Source organism: Hemiscyllium ocellatum, chromosome 35 (genome assembly GCF_020745735.1).
Source record: "Hemiscyllium ocellatum isolate sHemOce1 chromosome 35, sHemOce1.pat.X.cur, whole genome shotgun sequence".
Classification (NCBI taxonomy): Eukaryota; Metazoa; Chordata; class Chondrichthyes; order Orectolobiformes; family Hemiscylliidae; genus Hemiscyllium; species Hemiscyllium ocellatum.
The window spans coordinates 26,488,532-26,513,180 of NC_083435.1; the positions used below are offsets into that span (position 1 = coordinate 26,488,532).

Consider the following 24,649-nt stretch of genomic DNA (forward strand, 5'->3'; position numbering starts at 1 on the left):
AGGACATTCAGTCTCGGACCTTCGGGTGACCATCCTCCAAGGTGAACTTCGGAACAAGCAGCAGAGAAAAGTGGCCGAGCAGAGGCTGATAGCTAAGTTCGGTACCCGTAGGGAGGGTAAAAAATGAGGTCTGCAGATGCTGGAGATCAGAGCCGAAAATGTGCTGCTGGTTAAAGCACAGCAGGTCAGGCAGCATCCAAGGAACAGGAAATTCGACGTTTCGGGCCAGAGCCCTTCATCATTCCTGATGAAGGGCTCTAGCCCGAAACGTCGAATTTCCTGTTCCTTGGATGCTGCCTGACCTGCTGTGCTTTAACCAGCAGCACATTTTCGGCTACCCATAGGGAGGGCCTCAACCGGGACCTTGGGGTCATGTCACATTACAGGTGACCACCATTGCACTATATACACACACAAAGATGCTCCTACACACACACACGCACTCTCACACAAACACAGGCACTCCTATAAACACATACACATGGACACACATACACACAGACGCGCACACAGACACGCACAGACACCCTTACAGACACACACACTCCCACATGCACCCCCCCACAGACTTAAGACACTCTGCACTCAACACACACACACACACACACACACACACACACACACACACACACACACACACACACACACACACACACACACACACACACACTTTCTCACACTCACAACCCCCACCCCAGACAGACACACGCACACGCAGACAGACAAAGACCCACATGCACATATATATTTTGTGGGGTGAATTTTCAGGGTTACATTGTACTTTGCTCAAAAACTGCATACATTCATGTAGAACTCTGAGCTCAAAAACTGCATGAATTTATATAAAACTCTGTTATCTCACTTTTTAGATTAGAATCAATCTAAACATCAGGTCATAGACAGAGAATACAGGGGGCTAACACCTTCAACATATTGTCTAGCTATCACCATTGTTAACAGCTAACCCAAGAATGCAACTTTTTAAAAAAAAAAGTTTTGTGATTTACACATGAAAGAAGTGAAACTATCACTGTATTCTATCAGATGAAAGGCTTAACAGACAATCAATTTTTCAATATATAATTTCAGTTACATCACACTGTAAATTTTTGCTATAAATTCTGCGTGTTAGGATTGAGCCCTCCACTACCACCTGATGAAGGAGAGTCACTCCGAAAGCTAGTGTGCTTCCAATTAAACCTGTTGGACTATAACCTGGTGTTGTGTGATTTTTAACTTGGAACTGGGTTCAGTTTCATTCTCCCGGAACACTGCTCCCAGGACTGTCGGTGGATAGATTATTGGCAAATTATTTGTCGCAAAATATCTGATCCAATTGGTTCAGCGAACCAAGAATGATTGGACTGTTCGTTCTGGTTTCTTTGTATGAGAGAGTCTCTGCCAGTTTGTAGCACGGGTGTATTAACCATAGGGAGAAAGTGAGGGCTGCAGATGCTGGAGATCAGAGTCAAGTGTGTGGCGCTGGAAAAACACAGCAGGTCAGGTCTGCTTGGCAGTGTCTAGTAGCTGGTCCACTGAGATCGGAGCACCAACTGAGAATAGCGACTCCATCTCGGTTTCCAGATTTTGTTTTCTCCTGTAGAGCTGATGTTTGAGGAGTGTGAAAGAAGTGTGGTGGCAGTCTGTCAGTGTAATCTGTGTGTAAGATCAACTTGAGTAGGTTTATGATCTGTCGTCCTTTTGGGATCTTGTCTGCTCTCTTGCATCTCTGTCAAAATGTGATGTCTGTGTTGATCTACTTGAAGATCCTCCGCACTTTAAATCAGCGGTTTGTGGTGCCAATGGTAGCCATGATGTGGAGGTGCCAGTGTTGGACTGGTGTGGGCAAACTTGGAAGTCACCCGACTCCAGGTTATAGCCCAACAGGTTTATTTGAAATCACAAGCTTTCGGAGCGCTGCTCCTTCATCAGGCATGTTGCCTGACAAAGGAGCAGTGCTCGAAAAGCTTGTGATTTCACATAGACCTGTTGGACTATAACTTGGTGTCTTGTGACTTCCGAGTTTGCCCACACCAGTCCAACACTGGCAGCTCCACATCACAGTACTCAGTTGAAGTCTAATCAGTGTCTCATGTGCGTTTGTCATACCCTCCCTGCTGTTGTGCTCTGTGCCCTTATTTACGATATCTAAAACACTGAATGTTTTTAATAATGGCTCATCTACCTATTGATCCACATTTAATAGCTTGTGTATTTGTCCACTCAGTCCTCTTTGCTCCTGCACATTACCTTTAGAGTCGTACCCTTTATGTTCTCTCTCATGTTCTTTGTATCAAACTATGTCACCTGTCATATATCTCCACATTGAATCCTATCTGCCACCTACCTGGCCACTCCACCATGTCAATATAATCTCAAAGTTTCACTTTCTCAATGAATCCTACTCTTGAAGTAGTTACTGACGTCATGCTGGAACAAGCTGAGTTTTAATTTTAAGACTATCCCCTCCCATTCTTCACTCCCACACCAGGGGATCTGAATTGATGCAGTTTAAACCTTGTATGATCTTCAGCACCTCAACTGGATCTCCCTTCTGTCCTGCAAACTGAAGTTTGCCTAACTTCACCCTTTCCACTCTAGCAAATCTGTGCTGCACTCCCCTTCCTGAGGTGAGGGGCACAGAACTGAATGCAGTTACTCCAGATCAAAATTAAATTTTGTGTCCCAATCTTCAAGATAAAGGCCAAAAACATTCCATCAACTTGTTCCTAATCCCTTTATTGTATGCATCCTCTAACTTTCAATCCCTGCTTTCCAACATAAGGACATCAGAAATAAGAATGAGGATAGGCCATTCATCCCTTTGGCCCTATTCTGTCATTCAATGAGATCATAGCCAATCTGACTGAGGCCTGAACTCCATTTACCTCCCTACTCCCCAGAACCATCGATTCCTTTGTAGATCCTAAATCTATCAAACTCATCTTTATATGTATTCATTGATCTAGCTCTCTGGCGAAGAGAATTGCAGACATTTTTGACCTGGAAAAAATTCCTCATCTCAGTCTTAAATGGAAAATCCTCTCAAGAGGAAACACCCTCTCAGCATCTCTGCCAAGCCTCCTCAGCAACATCGCCATTTCAATATGATCTCCTCTCAGTCTTTCAGATGAACGCCAATGACTATAAACCCAATCTGACCTGATAAATAAAAGCTAAAGTGTAAAAGGGAAGGACATCATGCTAAAGGTGTATTAAGCACAAGTTCAACACAAGCTGGAGATACAGGAGACCAATTCCAGGCATCTCAAGAGAGATGTGAAAGTGTTGGGGAGTGTGCAGAAAAGATTTAAAAATATGTTTCCAGGATTTTAGTGACTTGGAGAACCTGGGGCTATTCTCCTTGGAGAAGAGGACACTAAAAGGAGACTTAGGAACACATTCAGCTCCTCAAGCCTGTTCCACCATTCTGTCAGATCATGGCTGATCTGTGGCCTAACTCCCAATACCTGTCATTGGTCTATATCCCTTAATACTGCATGTTTGCTAAACAAAATATTATCTCCCTATCAGATTTCAAATTAACAACTACCATACATAAAAGAAGTTCCAAGCATCTCCCATCCTTTGTGTGTAGAAATGCTTTCTAACATCTCTCCTAAACGGTCTGGCACTAATTCTCAGATGATGTCCCCTAGTTCTAATGTTGGAATGCTGGGTATTAATGGCAGGGACCAGGGTTGGTGTTCACAGGATTTGGATCATTGGTGGAGGTCTCTTCCCTGTTCAGTTAGGGCTTTGTGAATAACCATTTGCCATTCTGGGTGCTAAAGAATGCATTTGGTATGCTTGCCTTCATTGGTCAGAGCATTGAATATAAGAAGTTGGGAGGTCATGTTGCAGCTGTACAGGATGTTGGTTGGGCCACTTTTGGAATATTCTGTTCGATTCTGGTCTCTCTGCTATTGGATGTTGTGAAGTTTGACAGGAGGCGATGGCCTGGTATTATCACTGGACTGTCAATCTCCACGTTCTGGGGACCTGGGTTAGAATGCTGCCACAGCAGATAGTGAGATTTGAATCCGGTAAATGTCTGGAATTAAGAGACTAGCGATGACCATGAATCCATTGTCGATTGTTGGAAAAACCCATCTTGATCACTAATGTCCTTTAGGGAAGGAAACTGTCATCCTGACCTGGTCTGGCCTACATGTGACTCCATACCCACAGCCATGTGGTTGACTCTTAACTGCCCTCAGGGCAATTAGGGATGGGCAATAAATGCTGCCCTGGCCACCGACACCCTCATCCAATGAGTGAATTAAACAGATTTACAAGGATGTTGCCAGGGTTGGAGGGTTTGAGCTACAGGGAGAGACTGAATAGGCTGGGGCTGTTTTTCCTGGAGTGTCAGAGGCTGAAGGGTGACCTTACAGAGGTTTATAAAACCATGAGGGGCATGGATAGGATAAATAGACAAGATCTTTTTCCTGGGGTGGGGGAGTCCAGAACTAGAGGGCACAGGTTTAAGGTGAGAGAGGAAAGATCTAAAAGGGACCAAAGAGGCAACTTTTTCACACAGAGGGTGGTACGTGTATGGAATGTACTGCCAGAGGAAGTGGTAGAGGCTGGTACAATTACAACATTTAAAAGGCATCAAGATGGGTATATGAATAGGAAGGTTAAGAGGGATATGCGCCAAGTGCTGGCAATTGGGACGAGATTAAGCTGTGGGCAGGATTGATGTTCTGGTTTCGTATCCTGATATTTCTGTGGGGTTGCTGTCTTACTCTGATATCTCATTTCCTCTCTCCTATTCCAGCCTCCCACACTCTCCAGTATTTCTTCACCAGTGTGACTCTGATTCCTGGCTTCTTGGAGTTTATGATTGTCGGGTACGTGGACGGGGTCCAGTTTGTTAAGTACAACAGGGATCGGAAGGAACTGATCCCCCGGGAGCAGTGGATGGTGGAGAGCGAGGGTCTGGATGCCTGGGAATGGAAGACGATGCTGGCACAGGAACAGGAGCTGAATTTCCAAACCGATATTCCAAAGCTTATGTACCGAACCAACCAGAATGGCGAGGAATGGGGAGAAACCAGGATTGGACTGGGATCTGGGAGCAAGAAACTGGTGGCAATGGGCTGAACCCTCCATTGTATCTGAGCCTGATTATCTGTGTTTGTTCTGCCTGATTGGCAGCTTGTGTTACATAGAACATAGAACATTACGGTGCAGTGCAGATCCTTCGGCCCTCAATGTTGCACCAACCTATGAAACCAGTCTGAAGCCTGTCTATCCTACACTATTCTGTTCTCATCCCAATGGTTATCTAATGACCATTCAAATGCCCTTAAAGTTGGCGAGTCTATTACTGTTGCAGGCAGGTCGGTGCACGCCCCCACTACTCTCTGAGTAAAGCAACTACCTCCGACATCTGTGCTATATCTATCGTCCTGAAGAAGGGATCAGGCCCGAAATGTCGACTCTCCTGTTCCTTGGATGCTGTCTGACCTGCTGCGCTTTTCCAGCAACACACTTTCAGCTCTGATCTCCAGCACCTGCAGTCCTCACTTTCTCCTATATCTATCGCCACCCACCCCCAATTTAAAGCTATGTCCCCTCGTGTTAGCCATTGCCATCCGAGGGAAAAAGCTCTCACTGTCCATTCGATCTAACCTCTGATTGACAGGGATCCATACATACCAGGTATGGGTTGTGACCTGAGGGATGATAGGACAACATGGGGGTTCACTCAGTATGGGTGGAACGTCCGGGATTTCCTGAGCTTCGATTAATTTCGCATAGTGTGGGTGACACCCACCCCCTGGGGGGAAAGCACCAAAAACAAGTGGGACCAGGAGCATGTCAACAACCAGCAATGGAAGCATTTCCCGGAGGTGGAGTGTGTCGAGTGGCTCAGGAACTACCTGGAGTACGGACAGAGGGAACTGACTGTGGGTGAGAGAGGGAGGGGGAGGGAACTGAGTGTGGGTGAGAGAGGGTGGGGGGAGGGAACTGAGTGTGGGTGAGAGAGGGATGGGGTAGGGAACTGAGTTTGGGTGAGAGAAGGTGGTGGGAGGGAACTGAGTGTGCATGAGAGAGGGTGGGGGAGGGAACTGAGTGTGGGTGAGAAAGGATTGGGGGAGGGAACTGAGTGTGGGTGAGAGAGGGAGGGCGGAGGGAACTGAGTGTGGGTGAGAGAGGGTGGGGGGAGGGAACTGAGTTTGGGTGAGAGAAGGTAGTGGGAGGGAACTGAGTGTGCATGAGAGAGGGTGGGGGAGGGAACTGAGTGTGGGTGAGAAAGGATTGGGGGAGGGAACTGAGTGTGGGTGAGAGAGGGAGGGCGGAGGGAACTGAGTGTGGGTGAGAGAGGGATGGGGTAGGGAACTGAGTTTGGGCGAGAGAAAGTGGTGGGAGGGAACTGAGTGTGCATGAGAGAGGGTGGGGGAGGGAACTGAGTGTGGGTGAGAGAGGGAGGGCGGAGGGTACTGAGTGTGGGTGAGAGAGGGTAGGGGAGGGAACTGATTATGGGTGAGTGAGTGAGGGGAGGGAGGGAACTGAGTGTGGGTGAGTGAGTGAGGGGAGGGAGGGAACTGAGTGTGGGTGAGTGAGGGTGAGGGAGGGAACTGAGTGTGGGTGAGAGAGTGGGGGAGGGAACTGAGTGTGGGTGAGTGAGGCCGGGGGAGGGAACTGATTGTGGGTGAGTGAGTGAGGGGAGGGAGGGAACTGAGTGTGGGTGAGTGAGGGAGGAAGGAATTGAGTGAGGGTGAGTGAGGGTGGGGGAGGGAACTGAGTATGGATGAGAGAGGGTGGGAAAGGGAACTGAGTGTGGGACAGTGAGGGTGGGACGAGGAACTGAGTGTGAGTGAGTGAGGGGAAGGAGGGAACTGAATGTGGGTGAGTGAGGGTGGGAAAGGGAACTGAGTGTGGGAGAGTGAGGGTGGGAGAGAGAACTGAGTGTGGGTGAGTGAGGGGAAGGAGGGAACTGAGTGTGGGTGAGTGAGGGGGAAGGAACTAAGTGTGGGGAACTAAGTGTGGGTGAGGGCGAGGGGAGGCAACTGAGTGGGGGTGAGTGAGGTTGGGGGAGGGAACTGAGTGGGGGTGAATGAGTAGAGGGAGGGAACTGAGTCTGGGTGAGTGAGGGCGTGGGGAGGGAACTGGTTGTGGGTGAGTGAGGGCGGGAGAGGGAACTGAGTGTGGGTAAGTGAGGGGAGGGAGGAAACTGATTGTGGGTGTGTGAGGGGGGAGGGATTGATTGCATGGTGGTGAGTAGGGGGAGGGAGTGAATGGATGTGAGGGGTAGGGAATGAGTGTGGTTGAGGGGACAAGGAGGAAGTGTGGGTGAGTGATGGGGAGGGAGTGAGTGAAGGTGGATAAATGAGGAGGAGGGAGTGAGTGATGGAGGGAGTGAGTGTGAGTGAGTGAGGGGAAGGCAGTGAGAAGGGAGAGGTTGAGTAAGGTGAGAGGATGGTGAGTGTGTGGATGTATGGGTGGGGAGGGAGTGTGTGTGGATGGCAGAGGAGGAGGGAGGAGTGAGTGTGGGTGTAGGGGAAGGGTATGAGTCGAGTCAGTGTAGGTGAATGAGGTAGGGGAGGACATGAGTGTGGGTGATTGAGTGGAAGGGAGGGTGAGTGTGTGTGAAGAGGGCTGAATGTTGGTGAAGGGGAGTGGGGGTGGAGGGGTTAGAGTGAGTGAATGCCTGGGATTTAGTATCTCTATGTTCCTGCACTGACTCCTCTTCCTCGCTCCCTCAATTGCCCCCATTGTGTCCTTTATCCATCTGGATGACTCTAACCGACTGTCCTGTCTTGTCACTGGGTTTTACCCACAAGCCATTGAGGTGACTCTGTGGAGGGACGGAGTGTTGATCGATGAGACCCTGTCCACAGGGATCTTACTCAATCACGACAAGACCTATCAGGTCCGAAAATGGTTTGATCCGGAGGATCAGGCCGAGTATTCCTGTCAGGTGAAGCATAGCGGGCTGCAGGAGAAGCTGGTGGTGATTTATGGTAAGACTGATTCTCACTGTCAGAGAGGAACCAGACTCAGACCAGGGAGGGTCAGTGCTGTGCTGCTTGACCAGGACAAACCAGGGTAGAGAGAGGGACAATATTAATTGTCAATATACCAAAATGCTCATGTGATTTATAGACGATAAGAACAGAGATACTGCTTGGCATATCCTGGGATATTACAGCATACTTCTTGTGTAATTCTGATTATTCATACCATAGATTGCGTTTGGTTGGAATCTTCCCTGTCACCACTTACAAATCAGAAAGGGGTCAAAAACTAACCTGTGAAAAGAAGACTAATGGATGGTGTATGGTTAATTCTTTCAAATGTTAAAGGGTTTTTGTCGAGTAGATGCTGAGACAGTGATTCCTTCTGTTTGGAAGAGAATAAGTTGAAGTTAATGGTTTGAGGGATCTTCTAAGAAATCCATTTGAAAATTGCAAAAGAGGTCACCCAAAGAGAAATGAGAACATGGAAGTCACTGCTGCAGGAAGTGTTTGAAGTGAATACCGGAGATGTATTCAAGGGAAAATGGGAAGGGAATCGAGTGAATGAATATAGACTCAGGTGAGAAACGATGGGGGAAGATTTGAGGGCATTGTAAGTAGGGAATGTGCAGGCTGATTGGTCTGGCTTTGTGCACTATGTGATATCCTCATTCTCTCAGTCTCTCTGTCTCTCTCTCTCTAATTCCCTATGGTTATTTCTCATTCTCATTCATTCCATGATTTTCTCATTCACTGTCTCACTATTATTCTCTCACTCTTATTCTCTCTCTCGCACAGTGTTTCTCTCATTCACTTTTTCTCAATTTTTTTCTCTCACTTTTTCTCTTTCTCTCATGGGTTCTTTTTTCTTTCCCTTTGTCTCTCACTCTTTTTCTTTCTCTTTTTCTCTCATTCTCTCTCTCTCTTATTCTCTCTCTTACTTTTACTCGCTCTCACTTACTCTGTCTCTCTCACACATTTACTAGAACATAGAAGATAGAACAGACAGCACAATACAGGCCCTTCCGCCCTTGATGTTTTGCTGATCTTTTATCTTACTCTAAAGATCAAACTAACCTACATACCCTTCATTTTACCATCAGCCATGTGTCACTTAAATGTCCCTAATGTATCTGACTCTACTACCACTGCTGGCAGTGCATTCCACTCACCCACCACTCTCTGTGTAAAGAAACTGCCTACATCTCCCCTAAACCTTTCTCCAATCACCTTAAAATTATGCCCCCTCATAGAAGCCATTTCTGTCCTGGGAAAAAGTCTTTGGCGATCCACTCTATCTATGCCTCTCATTATCTTGTACACCTCTATCAAGTCACCTCTCATCCAACCTTGCTTCAATGGGAAAAGCCCTAGATCCCTCAACCTTTCTTCGTAAGAAATACCCTCTAGTCCAGGCAAATCTCCTGGTAAATCTCCTGGTAAATCTCCTCAGCATCCTCTTTAAAGCTTCCACATCCTTCCTATAATGACGTGACCAGAAGTGAACACAATATTCCAAGTGTGGTCTGACCAGGGCTTCATAGAGCTGCAGCATGACTACATGACTCTTAAACTCAATCCCCTTGCTAGTGAAAGCCAACACACCATATGCCTTCTTAACAATTCCATCAAATTGGGTGGCGATTTTGAGGGGGCTATGGATATGAACCCCAAGCTCCCTCTGTTCCTCCACACTGCCAAAAATCCTGCCTTTAACCCTGTAATATGCATTTAAATTCCACCTTGCAAAATGAATCACTTTACACTTTTCCAGATTGAAATCCATTTGCCACTTCTCAGCCCAGCTCTGCATCCTGTCAATAGCCCATTGGAACCTAAAACAGCCCTTCACACTATCCTTAACTCCACCAACCTTTGTGTCATCAGCAAACTTCCTAACCTACCCTTCCACTTCCTCATCCAAATCATTTATAAAACTCAAGAAGAGCAGAGGTCCCAGAACAGATCCCCGCGGAACACCACTGGTCACCAAGCTCCAGGCTGAATACTTTACATCTACTACCACCCTCTGTCTTCTGTGGGCCAGCCAATTCTGTATCCAGACAGCCAGATTTCCCTGCATCCCATGCCTCCTTACTTTCTGAATGAGACTACCATGGGAACCTTATCAAACTTGCAAGAATCCGCATCCACTGCTCTACCTTCACCAATGTGTTTTGTCACATACTCAAAGAATTCAATAAAGAATGTGACGCTTGACCTGCCCCTCACAAAGCCGTGCTGACTATCTATAATCAAACTATGCATTTCCAAATAATCATAAATCCTGCCTCTCAGAATCCTTTCCAACAATTTGCCCACCTCTGATGTAAGACTGACTGGTTGATGATTCCAGGGTTATCCCTATTCCTTTTCTTGAACCTTCACCACTCGCCACACTCTTATTCTCTCACGCTCTCCTATTCTCACACATTCTCTTATTCTCTGTCTTTCTCACTCTCTTATTTTGTCTCTCTCCCTCTCTCATTCTCTCTCGCTTTCTTTCTTATTCTCACACATTTCTCTTTGCTCTCTCACGCGCCCTCTCTCCTCACGCTGTCTCTCAATCTCTTATTTGCTCTATCACTATCTCTCTCTTGCTCCCTTTCACACACTTATTCTGTTGCTTTCTGTGTCTCTCACATCTTATTTTCTCTCGCGCTTTCTGTCTCTCACTCTTATTCTCTCTCTCTCATTCATTCTCTCACACACTGTTATTCTCTTACACTCATTCTCTCTCTCAAACTCAATTCTCTGCCTCGCACCCATTCTCTCTATTGCACTCATTCTCTCTCATACTCAATCTCTCTCGTGCCCTCTTATTCTGTCTCACCCATTCTCTCTTTTGTCCACTTATTCTCTATCTCTCTCTCTCTCTCTCTCTCTCTTTCTCTTCCTCACCACTCAGTCTCTTGTTCTTTCCCAGTCTCTAATAGTCTCTCGATCTCTCATTGTCTTTGCAGGATCAAAGCATCAACTGCAGATTCCTGGTATTACCTCTATTGTACTTGGAGTTCTCGGGATCCTCCTCGTTCTCACCAACTTTGTTTTGATCTACAGAAAGAGAGGTAGGAACAGATAAATTTCAGAGTGGTACGGCCCCTGGGTTGTCGCACATGGAGACGTTGAGGTCTCAGGTTTACTTGGAGGTGGTTAGAGTGGCCGAACCTCTGCGTTTTGGGGGACAGTTCTCAGGCTCAGAGTCTGGGTGGAGGCTGTCAATTTGGAGAGGAATGGGCCAAAGTGGGGACCTGTTCCTCAGAGGCTCAGCCAGCAATCACAGACTCAGACTGTGAACATCAGGCCCCCACAAAGGTGGGGGAGCCCAGAGAGTGAGGTGGAGGGTAAGTCCCCTGAATGTGGATATTCATACTGAGGAGTTTCTCAGGTCAGGGCTGGGCTGTGGGTTTTGGCTGCAGATAGGAATATACGTCTTGAGTCGTTTTTGAGAGTGCAGGTCTTGGGTCAGTGTTGGCAGTGGTTCAGTGTTGGGAGAGAGGGGTATAAGGTGAGGGAGGTTGAATCCTTCTCTTTTTCACTTGGACTTCCATCCATTTACACTCTTCACTAAAAATTCTCAGTTTTTTAAACAGAGAGAATGGAAATCATCCACCATTCTACAACAGTAAGCTAATCATCAAAATTCTCTGTGTTTGCTGTTTTTTGATACATTCAGTACCGAATTATTGTGTGTGTTTGTGTATGCAGACGCATCTCTTACTTCTCTCTGTCTCTATATCTGTCTCTGTGCATTCGTATCACAAATTTTCATTCTGTGTTATTGTTGTGTGGATATTTCTCTCTGCTTGTGCCTTTGGTTGTCACATACTCTGAATCTGTCTCTCTGAGAATGAAGTCTTTTTATTACCTCTTCTGCAAAAAACACATCCTGAGCCAATTCTGCCAATACCTGAGGTATGAATAGAATTGATCCAGTTTGGAGCATATCATTGTAACTGCCATATTGGAGCTGGTGTTTACTGTACAATTTGGAGGGTGGCCTCTGACCTCAGTCCCTCCCTCCCTCCTTCTCTCTTTCTCTCTCTCCCCCTATCCATTGCCCTCCCCCTCCCACACTACCTCCCCCCCCCCTCTCCTTCCCCTGTGTGATCACTGTTTGGAATTTGAGTGAGGGGTTTTGCTATTGTTTGGAGAGTGGGTCTGAGGGGATTTGCTGGTCTTTGGGGAGTATGTCTGAGGGGACTTGCTGGTCTTTAGAAAGTGGGTCTGAGGGGTTTTGCTGGTGTTTGGGAAGTGAGTCTAAGGGGATTTGCTGGTATTTCATGAGTGGGTCTGAGGGGATTTGCTGAGGTTTGGAGAGTGGATCTGAGGGGTTTTGCTGGTGTTTGGGAAGTGGGTCTGAGGGGATTTGTGGTGTTTGGGGAGTGAGTCTGTGGGGTGTTGCTGGTGTTTGGTGAGTGGGTCTGAGGGAATTTGCTTGTGTTTGGAGAGTGGGTCTGAGGGGTTTTGCTGGTGTTAGGGAAGAGGGTCTGAGGGGACTTGCTGGTGTTTGGGGAGAGGGTCTGAGGGATTTGCTGGTGTTTGGGAAGAGGGTCTGAGGGGACTTGCTGGTGTTTGGGGAGAGGGTCTGAGGGATTTGCTGGTGTTTGGGAGTAATTCTGAGGGGGGTTTTGCTGGTGTTTGGGAAGGGGGTCTGAGGGGATTTGCTGGTGTTTGGGAAGTGAGTCTAAGGGGATTTGCTGGTATTTCGTGAGTGGATCTGAGGGGATTTGCTGGTGTTTGGAGAGTGGATCTGAGGGGATTTGCTGGTCTTTGGGGAGTAGGTCTGAGGGGACTTGCTGGTGTTTGAGGAGTGAGTCCGAGGGGATTTGCTGGTGTTAGGGGAGTGTGTCTGAGGGGGTTTGTGCTGGTGTTTTGGAAGTGGGTGTGAGGGGATTTGCTGGTGTTTGGGGAGAGGGTCTGAGGAGTTTGCTGGTATTTGGGGAGTGGGTCTGAGGAGGTTTTTGCTGGTGTTTTGGAGAGTGGGTCTGAGGCGATTTGCTTGTGTTTGGGCAGTGAGTCAGAGGGGATTTGCTGTTTTTTGCCGAATGGATCTGAGGAGACTTGTGGGTTTTGGGGAATGAGTCTGAGGCATTTTGCTGATGTTTGGGGAGCAAGTCTGAGGGGATTTGCTAGTGCTTCGTGAGTGGGTCTGAGGGATTTGTTGGTGTTTGGGGAATGGGTCTGAGGGGATTCGCTGATGTTTGGGTGTGGGTCTGAAGGATATTACTGATGATTGTTGAGTGGGTCTGTGGGGACTTGCTGGTGTTTTGGGAGTGAGCCTGAGGAATGTTGCTGGTGTTAGGCGAGTGAGTCTGAGGAGTTTTGCTGGTGTTTGGGGAGTGGGTCCGAGGGATTTTGCTGGTGTTTGGGGAGTGGGTCTGAGCGGATTTGCTGGTGTTTGGGAGTGGGTCTGAGGGATTTTGTTGGTGTTTGGGGGGTGAGTCTGAGGGATTTTGCTGGTGTTTGGGGAGTGGGTCTGAGGGGTTTTGCTGGTGTTTGGGGAGTGGGTCTGAGGGGTTTTGCTGGTGTTTGGGGAGTGGGTCTGAGGGGTTTTGCTGGTGTTTGGGGAGTGGGTCTGAGATTTTTTTGATGCAGTTTCAGATTCTGTTTGATGCATCTTATTATTGACGCTTGTGGTTGAGGTGCTGCCCCTGCTGTTTCCTTACTCTATAACTCTGTATTTCTTTCCCTTTCCCAGTTGCCTCAGTGACCCATCTTGGAATCCAGGGATGTTTTTTCCTGAGATTTAAGGAATATGGGAATCTTGGATGGTTGTTTCTTTAAGGTGGAGAAAGTGAAAACTGCAGATGTTGGAGATCATAGTCTTTCTGATGAGGGGCTTATGCCCGAAACATCGCTTCTCCTGCACTTCAGATGCTGACCTGACTGGCAGTGCTTTCCCAGCTCCACACTCTCGATTATTTTTGTCTCTTTAACCTGTTTTCACTCAGATTCTGAGACATGAGTACTTGGGACCAGTGTTTGCAATACGACTTTGCTGAATGACTCATGTTTTCTTAAAAAAAATATACTTTTTGAAATAAATGTGGCTGATGGAACATTTTGTTTTATTGCGAACTAATGTGGATGAGTTATGCAATTGGCAGGATTTCAAAGGGACACGGTCAGGGAGTATTTCAGTTCGGCTCATCGAATGCCGGATAATTGAGGTTCCTCTGTTATACCACTTCAAGAAATGCTATGGAGTTCCTATGAGGGAGAGAGGCTGACAGTGCAGTCTTCTAGCCTCAGTCATAGTACCCTGTCAAAATCTATCAATCTTAAGTCTTAAACATATACAGCCCTCTGTGATACTGAATTCCAAAGATTCACTACCCTCTGAATGAAGAAGTTTCTCCTCACCTCTGTCCTAAATGGCCTGTCCCTGATTCAAAGACTTTGTTATTAAGGTAATTGGAGTCAGTTGTTGAAACCAAGATATGTACACTTCTCTTTTGTACAGAGTCTTTGTCATTCATGTCTGCTCCCTAACAATATATGCTCTGACATTTAAACACCACTGCCTGCTTTCTGTAAACTAAAAGAACTTCGACAATGAGGTATAAATCGAGAGAACTGCGGATGCTGTAAATCAGATGCAGAGGTTTCTGGAAAAGCTCAGCAGCTCTGCCAGCTCTTCTGCCAGTGAAGAGAGATCAAAGTTAATGTTTCAGGTCAGGAGACCCTTTCTCAGAACCCATGGTAGTTGGGTTATAAGCAGAAGATAGGGTGGGGAGGGATAAGGAGTAAATGATAGGTGGGAATAGAGGCTAGACAGAGAGAACATTGGAGTTCTTAATGATATGACTGGGAGGGTGAAGAGCGGTTAATGGAGACTGTTCGTGGCTAGTCATAGGTAGTGTTTAATGGCAGACAGTCGTAACAAAGACTGGTGTGTGTGGTCGGGGGTTAGGACATGGGGGAGTTCAGGCCCTAAAATTATTGAACTCAAAACTGAGTCTAGATGGCTGCAGGGCCCAAGTGGAAAGCGAGCTGCTATTCTTCCAGCTTGCACTGAGCTTCACTGGAGGACTGCAGCAGGCCTGAGACAGAGGCGTTGGGCAGGGAACGGGATGGTGTGTTAAACTGGCACATAACAAAGCTCAGGATCTTCTCCGTGGGCAGAACGTAATGTTCTGCAAAGCGGTCACCCAGGTTATGCTTCATTTTTCCCAACGTAGATGAGATCACTTTGTGAGCAGCGAATGCAGGAGACTAAATTGTGTGAAATACAGGTAAAGCTGTGCTTCACATGGAAGTTGAGAGTGTGGTGCTGGAAAAGCCCAGCCAGTCAGGCAGTATTCGAGGAGCAGGAGATGAAGAGCTTCTGCTCAAAACGTCGATTCGCTTGCTCCTCGGATGCTGCCTGACTTGTTGTGCTTTTCCAGCGCTAGTCTCTCGATTCTGATCTCCAGCATCTGCAGTCCCCACTTTCTCCTGCTTCACCTGGAAAGTGTGTTTGCCCCTTGGATACTGAGAAGGGAGGCAGTAAATGGGCAGGTGTTACACCTTCAGCACCTGTAGGCGAAGATGCTGTGGGGGATGTGTTGGGAATGAAGGAAGAGTGGACCAGGGTGTCCCAGAGGGAATGGTCCCTGCGGAAGACAGGCAAGGGAGAGGAGGGGAATATGGGTCCGGTGGTGGCATCTTGCTGGAGGTGGCGGAAGTGGGGGCTGATGATCTTCTGGATGGCAATGCTGATGGGATGTTGGGTAAGGACAAGGGGAACCCTATCATTGTTGTGAGAGGGGAGAGAGGGGATGAGGGCAAACGTGTGGGAGATGGGTCAGACCCAGTTGAGGGCCCTGTTGATGACGGTGCTGGGGAATCCTTGGTGAAAGACGAACATGGACATTACTGAGGCTCCCTTGTCGAAGTTGGCATCACCAGAACATATGCGACGGAGATAGAGGAACTGAGAGAACGGAATGGACAGGGTATGAGGATGGATAGCCCAGATAGCTGAGGGTGTCAGTGGGTTTATAATGGATATTAGTGGACAGTCTATCTTCAGGAATGGAAATAGATGTCGAGAAAGGAAAGGGAGGAGTCAGGGCTACGTTGGAAGTGAAATCAATGAACTTTTCAATTTCAGATGAGAGAGGGAAGCAGCACCGATGATATCATTGATATATCAGAGAAAGACTTGTGGGTGGAGCCAAAGTAGGACTGGAACAAGGAATGTTCCACATACCTCACAAAGAGACAAGTATAACTGGGACATGTGCGGTGACCCACAGCCACCCCTCTGGCCTGAAGAAAGGGAGAGGAGTTAAAAGAGAAGCTGTTGAAAGTGAGGACAAGCCTGGCCAAGCAGAGTATAGTGGAGGTGAGTGGGGACAGTTTAAGCCTGCACTTTCCAGGAAGAAGTGGAGAGCCCTGAGACCATTCTGGTGGGAGGGTGATGTGTAAAGGGATTGCACATCCATGGGAAAGTGGAGGCGGCTGGAGCCTGCGAACCGGAAACTGGTGTAAAACGCCAGAGGAATTGCTGGATCATTCCTTGTTCCAGTCCTATTCTAACCCCCTCCCACAACTCTCCAATATTTCCCTTCCAGTTCCAATCCCGCCCTCACTTTCCCTGGAGATTACTGTTCATGAACCAAACCTACAATGTCATTGAGTGTGATATTCCTTTCTATCAGTGATGGGCTGGACAATCCCAGCAGCTGTATTCACCTTTGTTATGGAGGAACTGGCTGAGAGCTTGGATGGAAACATGCTCAAAAGCTGGCTTTCTCCGGTGGGAGTGTGATCATCCTGCTTCTAGGCCAACCATCTGACATTCGTGGTAACACCAACTGTTGCACTGATTTACAGAACAATAAGCAAAAATGCCAGCCTGACAATGAAAGACACCATCTCTGCACTGTTCTCCTACAGAATATCCTGGACAGAGAACACTCCTGCCTGACATTCCTAAAGGGTTTCCCTTTCCAGCGGGTAACAGAATCACTACTGAAGCTGCAGATACTGTGTGTACAGTTCATGAGCCACCTGGTGGGCTCAAGGAGAACAGCCACCGGTGGATACAACAAGGGAGCGTGGAGCAGCAAAGAAAGTAACTGTGCACCCTGTGCCTGCCCTGAGTCATAGAGATGTACAGCATGGAAACAGACCCTTCGGTCCAACCTGTCCAAGCCAACCAGATATCCCAACCCAATCTAGTCTCACCTGCCAGCACCCGGCCCATATCCCTCCAAACCCTTCCTATTCATATACCCATCCAAATGCCTCTTAAATGTTACAACTGTATCAGCCTTCACCGCACCCTCTGGCAGCTCATTCCATACATGTACCACCCTCTGCGTGAAAAAGTTGCTCCTTAGGTCTCTTTTGTATCTTTCCCCTCTCACCCTAAACCTATGCCCTCTAGTTCTGGACTCCCCCACCCCAGGGAAAAGACTTTGTCTATTTGTCCTATCCATGCCCCTCATAATTTTGTAAACCTCTATAAGGTCACCCCTCAGCCTATGATGCTCCAGGGAAAACAGCCCCAGCTTGTTCAGCCTTTCTCTATAGCTCAAATCCTCCAACCCTGGCAACATCCTTGTAAATCTTTTCTGAACCCTTTCAAGTTTCACAACATCTTTCCAATAGGAAGGAGACCAGAATTGCACTCAATATTCCAACAGTGGCCTAACTAATGTCCTGTACAGCTGCAATATGACCTCCCAACTCCTGTACTCAATACTCTGACCAATAAAGAAAAGCATACCATATGCCTTCTTCACTATCCTATCTACCTGCGACTCCGCTTTCAAGGAGCTATGAACCTGCACTTCACGGTCTCTTTGTTCAGCAACACTCCCTAGGAACTTACCATTAACTGTATAAGTCCTGCTAAGATTTGTTTTCCCAAAATGCAGTACGTCGCATTTATCTGAATTAAACTCCATCTGCCACTTGTCAGCCCATTGGCTCATCTGGTCCAGATCCTGTTGTAATCTGAGGTAACCCTCTTTGCTTATCTTCACCAAGGACATCCAGTCCCTGTACCTCCAACCTCATAGTCCCACAACCCCGCATCACCCCTTTCTACCTCCTGCCCAAAATCCACAAACCTGACTGCCCCGGCCGACCTATTGTCTCAGCCTGCTGCTGCCCCACCGAACTCATTTCTGCATACCTCGACACAGTCCTGTCCCTCTTAGTCCAAGAATTTCCCACCTACGTTCGGGCCACCACCCACGCCCTCCACCTTCTCCATGATTTTCGCTTCCCCGTTCCCCAATGCCTTATCTTCACCATGGACATACACCTTCATCCCCCATCACGAAGGACTCAAAACCTTCTTCCTTTCCCGCCGTACCAACTAGGACCCTTCCACTGACACCCTCCTTCGACTGACTGAACTGGTCCTCACTCTGAAAAACTTCTCTTTCCAATCCTTCCACTTCCTCCAAACCAAAGGAGTAGCCATGGGCACCCGGATGGGCCCCAGCTATGCCTGCCTCTTCATAGGATATGTGGAACAGTCCATCTTCCGCAGCTACACTGGCACCACCCCGCACCTTTTCCTCCGCTACATCGATGACTGTATCGGAGCTGCCTCGTGCTCCCATGAGGAGATTGAACAGTTCATCCGCTTTATCAACACCTTCCAGCCCGACCTCAAATTTACCTGGACCGTCTCAGACTCCTCCCTCCCTCTCCATTTCTATCTCAGACAACCGAATCAACACGGACATTTACTATAAACTGACCGACTCCCACATCTACCTAGACTACATCTCCTCCCACCCTGCCCCCTGTAAAAACGCCATCGCATACTCCTTCGTCTCCACCACATCTGCTCCCAGGAGGACCAGTTTCAATACCGAACAACCCAGATGGCCTCCTTCTTCAAAGACCGCAATTTCCCTCCAGACATGATCGATGATGCTCTCCACCGCATCTCCTCCACTTCCCGCTCCTCCGCCCTTGAGCCCTGCGCCTGCAATCGCCACCAGGACAGAACCCCACTGGTCCTCACCTACCACCCCACCAACCTCCATATACATCGTATCTTCCATCGTCATTTCCGCCACCTCCAAACGGACCCCATCACCAGGGATATATTTCCCTCCCCTCCCCTATCAGCGTTCTGAAAAGACCACTCCCTCCGTGACTCCCTCGTCAGGTCCACACACCCCCACCAATCCAACCGCCACTCCCAGTACCTTCCCTTGCAACCGCAAGAAATGCAAAACTTGCGCCCACACCTCCCCCTTACGTGCCTCCAAGGCCCCAAGGGATCCTTCCATATCCGCTACAAATTCACCTGCACCTCCACACACATCATTTACTGCATCCACTGCATCCGATGTGGCCTCCTCTATATTGGGGAGACTGGCCGCCTACTTGCGAAACGTTTCAGAGAACACCTCTGGGACACCCAGACCAACCAACCCAACCACCCTGTGGCTCAACACTACAATCCCCCTCCCATTCCACCAAGGACATGCAGGTCCTTGGACTCCTCCATCGCCAGACATAGCAACATGACGGCTGGAGGAAGAGCGCCTCATCTTCTGCCTAGGAACCCTCCAACCACAAGGGATGAACTCAGATTTCTCCAGTTTCCTCATTTCCCCTCCCCCCCACCTTGTCTCAGTCCCAACCCTCGAACTCAGCACCACCTTCCTAACCTGCAATCTTCTTCCTGACCTCTCCGCCCCCACCCCTACTCCAGCCTATCACCCTCACCTTAACCTCCTTCCACCTATCGCACTTCCAATGCCCCTCCCCCAAGTCCCTCCTCCCTACCTTTTATCTTAGCCTGCTTGGCACACTCTCCTCATTCCTGAAGAAGTGCTCATGCCCAAAACGTCGATTCTCCTGCTCCTTGGATGCTGCCTGACCTGCTGCACTTTTCCAGCAACACACTTTCAGCTCTAACCTCCAATTTTGGTGTCATCTGCAAACTTACTAACTGTACCTCTTATGCTCGCATCCAAATCATTTATGTAAATGAAAAAAGTAGAGGGCCCAGCACCCACCTTTGGCACTCCACTGGTCACAAGCCTCTAGTCTGAAAAACTGGTCCACCACCACCCTCTGTCTTCTACCTTTGAGCCAGTTCTGTATCCAAATGGCTAGTTCTCCCTGTATTCCATGAGATCTAACCTTGCTAATCAGTTTCCCATGGGGAACCTTGTTGAACGCCTTACTGAAGTCCATATAGATCACATCTACTGCTCTGACCTCATCAATCTTCTTTGTTACTTCTTCAAAAAACTCAGTCAAGTTTGTGAGACATGATTTCCCACCCACAAAGCCATGTTGACTATCCCGAATCAGTCCTTGCCTTTCCAAATACATGTACATCCTGTCCCTCAGGATTCTTTCCAACAACTTGCCCACCACTGAGGTCAGGCTCACCGGTCTATAGTTCCCTGGCTTGTCTTTACCGCCTTTCTTAAACAGTGGCAGCACGTTAACCAACCTCCAGTCTTCCGACACCTCACCTGTGACAATTGATGATACAGATATTTCAGCAAGAGGCCCAGCAATCATTTCTCTAGCTTCCCACAGAGTTCTCAGGTACACATGATCAAGTCATGGGAATTTATCCACCTTTAACCGGTTCAAGACATCCAGCACTTCCTCCTCTGTAATCTGGACATTTTGCAAGAATTCACCATCTATTTTCCTACAGTCTATATCTTCCATATCCTTTTCCACAGTAAATACTGATGCAAAATATTCATTTAGTATCTCCCCCATTTTCTGTGGCTCCAGACAAAGGCCGCCTTGCTGAACTCTGATGGGCCTATTCTTTCCCTAGTTACCCTTTTGTCCTTAATATATTTGTAAAAATCCTTTGAATTCTCCTAAATTCTATTTGGCAAAGCTATCTCATGTCCCCGTTTTGCCCTCCTGATTTCCCTTTTTTTTTAAGATATTTTTATTAGAAATTTAATATTTTGACAGATTTACAAAAATAAACAGAACTTTCAAGCACAAACATTAATATAAAAATAGATCTTAAATATATAATCATCAAAATTCAAAGGAATGATACTAAAGAAGAAAGAAAAACAATGAAACTCAGTTAACTACTAATCTAATCCACAATTATCCAGAGTGTATAGTTGAGTCACTTACATCCTTCAAACAAGAGAAAATGTTCTCTAATACACTCATAACAGTATAATAAAAAGGAAACTATTTCCAAACAATAAGAACAAAAAAAAACATGTTTGAATGGAGATCCTCCCCCTTGTTCTCAGGGGGCCTTACTTCCTTTCTAACGGTCCACCATATCCTCTCCCAAACAGTGTCCCACCCTTGACCCGGGCGCTCCTTAATAGGATTTAGATATAATACCGAGCTAGAGTTGACAGTGAGCGCCCCACCCCCACCCCTCCCCACCCATACCTGAGTATATCTGATAGCATCAATGCCACGTACAAACACACATAACTATAAAATTACAACTCCAACAAATTACAGTTAAGTATAATAATATAAAATAGCAAGAGAAGACAACCCTGCTCCCAGAAGCAAAAGTAAAGTAGAGTAAAGTATCCATTTCTCCCCACGGAGTGTGGAAGAGGCAAGCCAACATAAATTGTCTCGTACGATTTATTTAAACGAGTCTAAAAGTTCCTTAGCCTCTTCTGGTGATCTAAAATTATACTCGGATCCTTCGTGGGTAAAGCATAACGTCGCTGGGTAGCGTAAGGTGTATTGAATATTTAAGTTCCTTAGACATTTCTTCACCTCATCAAACGCCTTCCTCCTTCGTGCCAAAGCCGGGGAGAAGTCCTGAAATAACATAATCTTGGATCCTTCATGAATCATAGCTTTAGGATCCTTTCCAAGATTTCTGGAGGCATCCAGGAGTATCTGCCTCTCCCTATAACTCTGCAGCCGGAACAGGACCGGGCGTGGGCGCTGGTTTGGGACAGATCCGCGTACTGCGACCCGGTAGGCCCACTCCACCCTTACCCGGTCAGTTTCAGCCCCCAGGTTTAAAAGCTGGGGCAACCATCGCTCCAGAAATACTACTAACTGTCCCTTCTCTTCTTGTTCAGGGAGGCCCAGAAGACGGATATTCTTTCTCCGATTTCTATTATCCAGGTCATCCATGTAGATTTCAAAGGCCCGGACTCTCTGCTCCAGAGCTCGCACCTGTTCTGCAGCTGTTTGTGCTGCCCCCTCGGAGGTCGTGGCCTTTAGCTCCGCCCCCTCCACTCGGCCCTGTAATTCCTCGAGAGCCTGGCTGTACTTTTGTAACTTTTCTTCGAATGCATTCCATCTCTGTCTGGATTCTGCGATGAAATTGACGAGTGTCGTTTCCAGCCTGGCAATCATCTCTTCAAGGCCTGTTTTTACATCAGCTGCAGCCGGAGGAGGAGAGGAGGGTGGGGGAGGGGTCTTTGTTTTCTGAGAGCTGCGGGATCCCTTTGGTTTACTCATTATCCACTTAATATTAAACTGCTTAAATATAATAGTAAACAGCTAATTAAGGTTAGAAAATGTTTTTGGGTGGTTTGGTAAGTGTGGTGGGGGTGAGTAACTCACTTTACCCAGGTTTTGGGAAGAGCACTGTAAACTCAGACTTGCTGAGTCGCCGCCATCTTGGATCTCCTGATTTCCCTCTTAAGTATACTCCTACTTTCTCTATACTCTTCTAAGTCCATTCAAAAGTTTACATGGCAGCTGAGTGACCTGGAGTGACAGCCTCTCTGTGCAGGCACTTATTCCTCTCCAAGCACACGTTGTTGCACAGAGGCATCTCAGCTCTCCGTTATATCAACTAACCTTCAATATGTCACTGGCACATGACATCACCACTTTGCCAGCACACCCATGCCCTCTGTAACTGCAGCTGAGATGTTGCGTGTACATTCTGATTTGCAATACATCCTGTCCTGGGAACTTTCTCCCCTTTTCACCAGATGAAAATGAGGAGGCAATTGGAGAGACAGCTGAGGATGTGAGCGAAACACAGGGTGGGTAGCATCCAGTGCGAGGTAAGAGGGAAATGGAGGCTCGAACTTTGTTACAGGAGATTCCCCTTCACCCCATTCTCTGATTATTTATTCCGATTCTTTCTTTCCAACTGCCAATGAGTTCTCTAATCAAACTCGCATCAAGACACACAGAAGTCATTTTAAAATGAGTTTGTTGCACTGGCAATTTTGCAACACCAGAAATCACCCAGAGCGAAATATACAAATATAGTCATTGTTAAAAATGATGATATAGTTCTTCATAAAGGTTTATGTTGAAGCATACACAACATTACATTCACAACTATTCCTCATTCTTCTTTCTTGAAAAGTGCAAAGGACAATTTGGGAATCCAACTGAGCAATATTCGAAGGAGGAAGACAGGAAATTAGCCATTGCTCTACAGTAACAGCTGCAGAGAAATAGTTGAAACCACAGGAAAGGTGGGAAAACGTATTCAAGCTGTAAGTTCACTCAGCTTGAAACAGGAATTTTTATTAAAATCACCAGGAATTATTCGTAGTGCCATGAATAGTGTGAATGATCTTTGAAAAACTATGAAGAGGACAGTTTTTTTTTTAAACCACAGACAGCTGTGGTTTTCCATTCAGTAGAGTCAGAGGAGAGGACACAAATTGTTTATTAGGCCTCACTCAGCCAGATTCCTCCATTTCTGACAATAAAGTTGGGAATGCTCCATTTTGGCTGCAAAAGCCCAGAAAAATCCTTCAATAACCAATATAGAAGACACATTGCTGGATTGTAATACACTCCTGACTTGCGCGGAAAATATTTCGCTCTTAAAGTTTTCATTTGGGGTAATGGATTATGCTTCACCCAATCCGATGACATAACGAGATCTTAGTTGAGATGATCTTGTGTCAGCACAGTCGACAAAGCCGACTAAAACACAACTGAAACGGACAAATGAGGCAGTAAACCCAGATTCTGGTGACCAAGAGTTCACCGACCTCTCCAAACACCATGAGCAGCAACAAGGTTCCATCTTACAACACCTTGTTGATGGTGAACAGGCCTTGGGGAGCCAGGAGTTGAACTACTTACTGCTGAATCCCCACTCTCTCACCAACTGTTAAAATCACAGTGTTAATACTGCTGATCGCATTCAGGTTCTGGTCAGTGGAATACAACTTAATATTGATGGTGGGAGATTCAGTGATGGGAAAGCCTTTGAATGTCAAAGTTGTGAGGTGAATGAAAGATGTTAAGATTCAGTCTTGTTGAAGATGGTCATTGCCTGGTACTTGTTTGGCACGAATGTGATTTCCCACCTGCTCGCCCTATGTTGTATTATGTGTCTTGCTATGTAAATACATGGACTGATTCAGTGTCTGAGCTGTCACCACTACGAATGAAAAATATCCAACCATCAGTGAACATCTTGACTTCAGGCCTAAGGATGTAGTGAAGGTTATTGATGAAGGAGTTGAAAATCTTTGGACCTAACACCGTTTTGTGAGGAACACTGAAAGTGCTGTCCTGTGTCTGAGATTGCTGTACCTGAACAGTTTCACTGAGGGTACAAAACGCCAAGGAATTTGTTAGGGCCCACAGTCTTTGCTGTTTCCCCCTAAACTTTAACACCAGGTTTGGCAGGATTTGGAGGTAGTGTCAGGAAGCCCATTTCTACACAGAAGACTTTCTTGTATTCATCGAATGCAGACATCATTGACGAGGCAGCATTTATTGTCCAGCCCTATTTGCCCCAGGAT

At 47.0% G+C, this 24,649-nt stretch overlaps 1 pseudogene; it reads left to right on the forward strand.

The window, feature by feature from the left end:
* The first annotated feature begins 1,355 nt into the window (after nucleotides 1–1,355).
* Nucleotides 1,356–24,013, forward strand: LOC132832577 (major histocompatibility complex class I-related gene protein-like; annotated as a pseudogene).
* Nucleotides 24,014–24,649: the final 636 nt, after the last annotated feature.